At 38.9% G+C, this 8646-nt stretch overlaps 1 pseudogene; it reads right to left on the reverse strand.

The window, feature by feature from the left end:
- Positions 1-6486: 6486 nt before the first annotated feature.
- LOC147626608 (uncharacterized) lies at positions 6487-7144 on the reverse strand (annotated as a pseudogene).
- Between the last annotated feature and the right edge of the window lie 1502 nt (positions 7145-8646).

The raw sequence follows: 8646 nt of genomic DNA on the forward strand, positions 1-8646 counted from the left end.
AGAGTTGCACATGGCAGGAAGGGGAAGCCAATGAGCCTGCTCCAGCAAAAGGCCAAGAGATTGAAACATGGTGCAGGTGTGCTAAAGGAGATCAGGAAGCAACAGAAAGCTATAGGCTTTACAATCCCCAAGGCACCTTTTCAGAGACTAGTGAAAGACATATGTGATAGTTGGCACCTTGGTTTCAGGTGGAACAGGACTGCCATTCTTTCCTTACAGGAAATGGCAGAGGATTACTTGGAGAAATATTTTGAAGATGCAATGCTGGTAGCAGCCCATGCTCATAGGGTAACTCTGATGGCCAAAGACTTCAACACTTTGTCCAGAGTGAGATGGAGGTATGACAAGCTGGTCCATCCTGTGGAATGGCAGGACATCAAGATGAGAAACATATTATTAATTCCACCTACAAGAAAGTTAAAGGTAGATGAGGTTAAGGTTGTTGAAGTAACCCACTCAAAGAACACCAGAGGGAAAGCTGCTTATGAGGAGTCACTGAAGCAGCAAATAAAAGAATCCAAATCTGTTATAGATGCCAGAGACTGTACAGAGGGAGCTGTAGATACAGAGAAGGTTGCAGGAGCTGGGCCCTAACATAGTTGTCCATATTGAGGATGAAACTTCAGTGAATAATTTTGACTTGACAAAACCATGCTTGGCAGCATTGGCTCATAAGAATGAGTATTGCTCAGATACTATCATTCTTGCAATGCTCTAGTAAGTGTCTTTTATTTTACATTTGTTTGCAAAACAATCCTTCTTGTACCTCCTTTACACCCTACCCTAATTATTGTTTGGTCCAATGCAGCATGATGAGAAGCTGGCTTAACCACGCTGTACAGCATACAGTTCATATTATTGATCCTGCCATTTCTTTCAAGTTAAGAGATGCAAAGGAAACTCCCATGGATATTTCCAATTGGTTCAGACACTGCGATTTTGATGTTATAGATGTTTTGCTACTTCCATACCATAACAAGTATGTGGGTGACTGCTTCTTTTGGGATTCTTCTTTAAGATTGAGAACTCTTGTAGCCTTTGATTTCTTAATGCTTTTTTCCTTACGCAGTGACCACTGAAGCTTTGCTTCTATTGACATCCAGTAGAAGCAATGCTTTATATTCAACTCTCTTAAAAACACACACAGAGAGCTGAAAGTTTAAGTGGTGTGTGTGCTATTTTTAACTTTAAACTTCATTATTTTGATTTAATGCACACTAACTGAATTATATGTATTGCAGTTGTATTAGAAGGCTTCTAGATGCATTGGATCACTGTCCTCCTAATGTCAATCTTTTGGATTCAATAGAACCAAATAAATTTAGAGGTAGAAAGTATTTAGCTTCAAAATAATTGATATTGGTACAAAGTGTTCTAAATCATCATATGCCATTGCAGATGAGAGAAGATAGCTTCAGCTCGAACTATGTATATAGTTTCAAAGCTGATACAATTTGGAAGTTTTTGAAGTATGCCTCCCCCAAACCTATTGTACCAGCTACTGTCAAGTTGGGTGAGAGCTCTAAAGTCCGAGAAGGTGTCATATACCTTGATGACACAGATGATGCTGATGTGGTGCCACAGGAACAAGGACCTAGTGCTGATGAGGAGAAGCCACAGGAACAAGGACCTGCTGCTGCTGCTGCTGATGTTATTGAGGAGAAGATGGAGCAGCAGCAAATAGATGCTCCAGGGGCAGTAGAGGAGACAATGGAGCAGCACCAAGAGATTGTACAGGACAGGATGGAGCAGCAGAAAACAGATTCTCCAAAAAAAGATGATACATGGTGAGCTTGGACCATGTAGAGCAGCCTCTGGATCAGGCTGTAGATAAATAGAAAATGGTTGGCAAGAATATGTTCTACATATACAATTAAACACTTCTGTACAAAATTTTACTTTATTGAATATAATACCTTTGTTTATAGAGTCTATGTTATCTCAATTTTTAAATTTTCAATGTCTTTGCATTTTATTGAACTCTCTCTTCTTTTGAGCACCTGCAAAAAAGCAATATGAAACAATAGGGTAAAGTAAACTAATAGCAGTGCTTAATGAGACTAGCATAAGTCAGATGGTGTACCTTCTTATTGTTGTAGATAAATAAAAAGTCCTTTGAAATAGAACCTTCTGTCTCAAACAGAATGTCATTGCACAATTGAGCTAGGGAGCAACATTGTCTTAATGAGATATTGACTAGCACATCACCATTCTTAACAACATCAATATCAAGAAGTTTATTTTCTACACCAAAAGAATCTTTATCTTGATCCATTGGGACTAGTTTTGTGCCTAGCATTCGACTGCGCTTATAATAAAAAGAAAAAATAAAATTTTGTGATGCAACCATGTACTTCAGTTGCATAGAAGGTTGGACAACCTCACAAAACACTGAACTACATGTCTTCTTATCCCAACCTTTATCCAAAAATTGTGGCATGCATGCCAGACTTGTTGCTTTAACTGTGAACATTGTTTTTGAAACCTTCACTGGAAAGGTATTAAACAAGTCTACAAAAACTGTGAGAGGCAGGCATAAAAAAATTTTTATTATCCTTGTGGCAATATTGGGCCTCAGAGCTTTCTGTACTTCTTTGAAAAGCTTGGCCCTATATGCCTCTGTAACACTAAAATGTGGGAGAGGCTAATCCACTGAATTCCATGCCGGAAGGTCTTGTTTTCTTAACACACCATGTGTGTTAGCATTGTCCAGCAACAACTGATAAAAATAATCAGTAAAAAATATACCCGATTGAGCTAGCTCTGTTGCACATCGACCTTGGTATTGTTGTTCTCCTATCGATCCATGCAAAACATCTATAAATCCCAGAATACAATCGATGTTTTGCCATGTCTCATACGATGAAGGATATAAATCTGAAATAAAATAACACAAGAATGTCAATAAGCAAAGAAAGAAAGCTTCATCTTAAAAATCCATACACCTCATAAAGAACAAAACCATAATAGAAAAATATACAATTGGGCTTGTGTTGCGGAAGATCATTTGGATAGTCTCGCAAGACAAGTTCTTTATGCATGTACACATACTGAATCAAAACTTCTTTCATCGATATCTTCCCTCTGGTGATTTTAAAATCTCGTACTCTTCCCTTCCATGACGCCAAGAAAATGTTTTTTGTCTGGGATCTCTTTCTTTTACTAGGTTGCATGAGCACCCATGCTCCTTTCGAAACACTAAACCTTTCCCAAGTTCCTTCCGTTTTAACTATACTTGAATTCTCTACCGAAGAAATAGAAGAAGCAGCAGGTCGACGGGGTAAGGATGTGTGGTATAATTCTGCCTTCATAGCATTATCATCCTCCACAGAGCGTCTTCCACAAGAACAGCCATAGTTTTTATTCACCATGGAGACCTTGTGAATCTGTAACAACAGCAAAGTAATGTAAACAAGATAACAAAGTGAAGTTTCAAGAAAGAGAAAGTGGGCAGACAGACAGTTGACAAGAAACATCTTACTCTAAGCCAAACAGGATCAAAGGAGCAGTTTTGGAAAAGAAGAGGCTGCTGCACAATGAGGCAGTGGTGTAGAATGGTAGACCTTTCGAAGGAAAGGAAACACAACATTTCAAAGTTCAAAGGAAGGTGGAAGCGGGAAGGCCCGTGTCAGAGAAAATGTCAGACTAGATTCTATCTTCATGTCCAAAGATCTTGTGAGAATAAAAAACTAATCTCCACATTAATGTAGCACGCTTGTACCTACATAAAGTATTGTTTCTTTTATCTATTTTCTCTTATTTTTGTGAATTTTCAACGTTATGTTGGCCCTCTATTGATTGGTTGAGAGCTTATTTTTCCAAACCGTAAAAGGCCCCAAAATGAGCTCCCTTTTTTTCTAATGACATTTAGATATTAGCATTATCATTAGGCATTAGGCATGTACATTGCATATAGCGATTTAGACATTAGGCATGTACATTACACATAGCGATTTAGGCATTATAAAACTCTTTATTTGGCATAGTGCATAATATGTATGCATTACGCTAAGTACATACCACTTTAAGAATTATGATTAGCATATTACACATATACATAGCACATAACACTTTTGCATTATACTTTGTGTGAAGTGTTATACACATAGGATAATCCTTTAGGCATTATATTTAGAGAATTAGACATATACATTGTATATCTTGTTTTACATATTATGCTTAGTGTCTAATAGATAGCAAAATTAAATATTTATCATAAATTTTATATAAAACTCCTTGAGAACTCACTTTTTGGTATTTGCTACATCATAAACAAACTAGAAATGCCAAAAACATTAAAAATGACTAGTCGCAAAAAAAACTCTAGATTTTTAGGTGCCAGTATTTGTTCCTAAAAAGACACTAGTATAGGTGCTAAAAATTACGTCCAAAAAAAAGGGCAGGTAGAGCAACACAGATACCAATGCAAATATTGGCAACTCCATACCAACATGGTTTTCGATGGAGATACCAACAGCAAAAATTTTCGAGCAAAGTCAACTGGTGCTAGTATCTGTGCCGATAAGGCCCAACTCTCTTGTAGTGTCTCTTTCTCTCTCAACAAAAGTATGATCTTCCTTTTTATAAGAGTAAACCCTTTTCAATATAGTAAGCTAAACTTTTTGTTTGTTTAAAGAAGGGAAAGGTCACATATGATTTCACATAGGCCTGTCTATGAGAGAGAGAGAGAGAGAGAGAGAGAGAGAGAGAGAGAGAATTGACTGAATAATAGGCTTAATTTTATCAGGTTATGTCTTTCCCCATCTCATTCTCTTTCTATGTAGATTAATATTATCCAATCTGGTTTTATTTTTAGTAACCTTGCTCTCATTACCTTCTCTCTCCCTCCCTCTCTCTCTCTCTCGCAATCGGTATCCTAATCCCTTTTCGTTCTTTGTTTAGTCATTTTCCCTTTACTTCCTACATCTTTCTCGGAGTTTTCCCTAGTCAATGCTTCATATTGGACTGATCCCTTGGAACCTTTTGAGTCCTTTTTATGCCATCTTTTCCGAGTTTGTTTAGTCGTCTTTTGAGTTTCAACCATGCTCCCCCGTTTTTCCTGGTCTTCCTCTAACTGTTTTTTTCTCTATATAACCTTGTGACTATATTAATGGGCACAACTTCCTCTATTAATGGGCACAACTTCCTCTATACTCTTGGATTCACTTAGAGGAAGTACCACCTCAATGAATCCTAGAGTAGTGTGAGGTGTCATAACTAGGTCGGCCAGTTTACCTGAGTAGTCTTTAGATAGATGTTCAATATTGCATCCTTCGTAGTATCGAGGGACTCTTGGCCAGCTTGGTCCTCTTGGTCTTGCATCACCTTCCCTTATCCTAGGGTAGTATCTAACCCAATGGTCTAAACCACATTCAAAGCATGGCCTAGCTATGGTGGAAGCATTGGGACTTGCTGAAGTTCTCTATTAGTTGTACCCTCCTTATTGTATATAGCCACCATTGGTCAAAAGCATAAGAGTTTGAGCGTTCATTGTGATCAGTTGAACTGGATTCAGACTTTCATAGTTTGGGGTATAGTCTCTCATAGGATTGACATCCAACTCACTGGAAAGATTTTCTTCCCTATTTCATGAGCTAGTTGCCTCCTCTTGGGTTATATAGCATAGTGGGATAGTATCAGGGGTGTTGGTTGAGTACCCAGGACTGGTCTGGCTTTGTCCATTGAATTTTGGTTAGGTTGAGCAAATACTCCTTGATTCAGGGCTTCTCCTATTTCTCTAAGATATCTTTGATGAGACGACTGTAGCACTCATTAGTCTCATGATTCCCCTATCTTTGATAGGAGTTGCTCCATTTCAAAGGGGTAGCACTCTGCTCTCTAGAGGAAATTGTGAGAAGGCCTACTAGGGTTCATTCTTAGGTCTTGTCTAAGCATGCAAACCACCAAGTCTGCTATTTTCTAAGCTTTTGGTCCTACTCTACCACTACCCTCATAGCTTGATTACTGTCTCCTAATGGGTTTCCTTGTCGATTATAATCTATTCTCTGGGCTTCAAAGCAACATGTGTCAAAATCTGTGTGGTTTTGTGAGAAAAGAGTCATATAGATATGGTCATCACACAATCCTTCTAAGAAATAGGAAATAAGGCGTTCCTCCTTGGGAACTTTGGATTTTGGACATCAAGCAATGTATTGCTTTAGTCGGTCTACACTTGCCAATTTCCTATTCTTTCTATTTAAAGTTCAAGATTTCTGTGAACGTGTTGTGTTTAATCCCAATTTTGGAATGGGCTTCAATGAACTACTTTATGAGTACATCAAAATCATAGAGCACATACAAATTAAGTGTTTGAAACTAGAAAAGACCAGGGTCAAACCAAACCCCTATACTTTTGTGTGTACGTCTCTAATTCCCTCCCCGTAAAGAAGTTGGTGATAAGAAGCCACATGCTCATATGGATCTCCTATTCCATCAAACTCTTGGATGAAATTTTGAAGGCTAGTGAGTCAAATTTTCTTAGCTGATCTAGCCTCCCATAAAGAATTTTCTATCCCTTAGATCTATCCTAGCTCTGGGTCTTGTTATAGGGATTCTGAATCTCTTTGCTAGAGTCCCATAATGCCCCATATTGGCTCTGCTTACTCTTAGATCTATAGATCTAAAAGATTCTCTACTATGAGGAGCTCCTCATTCTCATTCAGGAAGGGGAGGTCTACCTCCTACACTTATATTCCAACTAGCAAAAGTAGATGTTAGAGGCAGCATATAGGTGGGGGTAGGTATGTCATACTCTTCTTCTCGTTGCCTGGCTGTAACTCTAGGTACAATGTGAGCTTCTTCTCTAAAGACTTTCTTGCCTTGCCACGTATAGTGTCCTAATTTTTCTGGCAAAAGAACCTCATATTTGTTATCCCAATTGTCATTCATGCTTATCAGGAAGGAATCGCTTCCCTCAAAGACATAGAGTGTAGTTTCTAGGGGATACTCTTGCCCATCCATGATAGTTGTTTTGTAGATGATTCCACTTGTGTTTTGGTACAAGAGTGCACCAACATTGTCCACATACACACACCCTTTTCATTTGCATTGTGTAAATTGGAATTGAGATGTCAAGAGGTCTTGAGGTTACCTCTTTCGGTCCCAATGAGGGCAAAGGTGGTGCACTTGGTTCACAACCCACCATTCATGAAGGTCTCTATGGAGGTGAAACCTCTCAATGGTCCATCAAATTTGGGGTGGGCATTGTGCATCCTTCCTCTCCAAGGTGAATCATGCCTGTGGAATCCATATGCTCAAAATATGGGGTTAGCACATAGCATATCCCAATTAAGCTCATGTATTGGTCACCTTGAGAATTGACCCATACTTTGAGCTCACATGGGAGAAAATATCCTCTATCTTGACCATTACGTGGCTCTCCCGATTTCTATATAGTTTTGCACCATGTACATTGGTTCTTAAATACAAGAGCTTAGTGTCAAGATGGAGTCCATTGAGTCCATTAGTCCCATCATCTTTCCCATGGACATCACCCATTGCAAAGGATACTTCACTTTTGGATAGAGATGTGGGTTTGCTTGCTTCAGAGGTTGTGTCTTCTACTATAGGTACAAGAGTTGGTGGCATCCTTGTTACTCTTGACACTAGACTTCAACCAGAGCCAATGCTTCTGCCCGATCGTAAGTGCATAAGTTGCAATACTTTGTCTTGCATTTTTTTGTGGATTTGGTTGTTTTTTTTATTTTTTTATTCTTATGTGTTGGGCACACATACACTTTCTCCTGAGAACCAAAAATCAGCAGATGGCCAAAAAGGCATCCACTCCTCCCTCCCCTAAGCGTGTTCCAGGCCCCAGTGTGTCTCGAGATTTTGTATTTCCACTCTCATAAGAGGCAGCCCTCTTTTCTTCTACATGCTTCTTTTCTATAATTACATTTCTCACTACTTGGGGATCATTCCCACAGTTATATGCTCTTCACATCAAATGTCCCTCACTTTGACCAATGTCTACTTCGATATTTTCCATGAGTGAATAGGCTAACCCATCGCTTATGTCAAACTTTATTGCCCATTCAATGGCCCATCTCCCCACAATGTCATTTGCACATTTACCGCAAGCACCAGAGAGGGTAAACCAAAATTACAGAGTAATCTAAAGATGGCATGTCTGAGATCATTCTTACTGATTTTCTAAATGCCCTATATGCCCAACATGGACAACCGTGAAAATGTAACTCCCTAGACTTGTACCCACACCATAGATGGTGCCCATATTCATAAAAAGGGCTTGTCCTTCTTCTAGTAGACCTTTGTTTCTACCACATATTAATCATTGAAGTACATGTCACTAAATTTGGAGGGATACCTATCCAAGCTCTCCACATTGATAACTATACATAATTCTAGATACCCTACAAAAACCTCACTGCCACGCATTTGTTCACACAAAGCTAGACTAAATCCTACATGTATCCTTTAAATATTCACAAAAGCTAACATTGCAAAGCATATATACAACATGTACAATATTGGTAGCATGCCCATGCATCTGAGATCACATGAGTTGGTGACTGAGCATATTTTTACTGCATGGGCATGCCACAGCACGACATCCACCCCCTCTAAACTTGCACATCCTTTGGTATGTGCCACCAAGTTACTTTGTAGGTTTAGTCTTCATTTAAA

This window comes from Cibotium barometz, chromosome 22 (assembly GCF_041138505.1).
Source record: "Cibotium barometz isolate CiBa-2024 chromosome 22, ASM4113850v1, whole genome shotgun sequence".
In the NCBI taxonomy this organism is placed as follows: domain Eukaryota; kingdom Viridiplantae; phylum Streptophyta; class Polypodiopsida; order Cyatheales; family Cibotiaceae; genus Cibotium; species Cibotium barometz.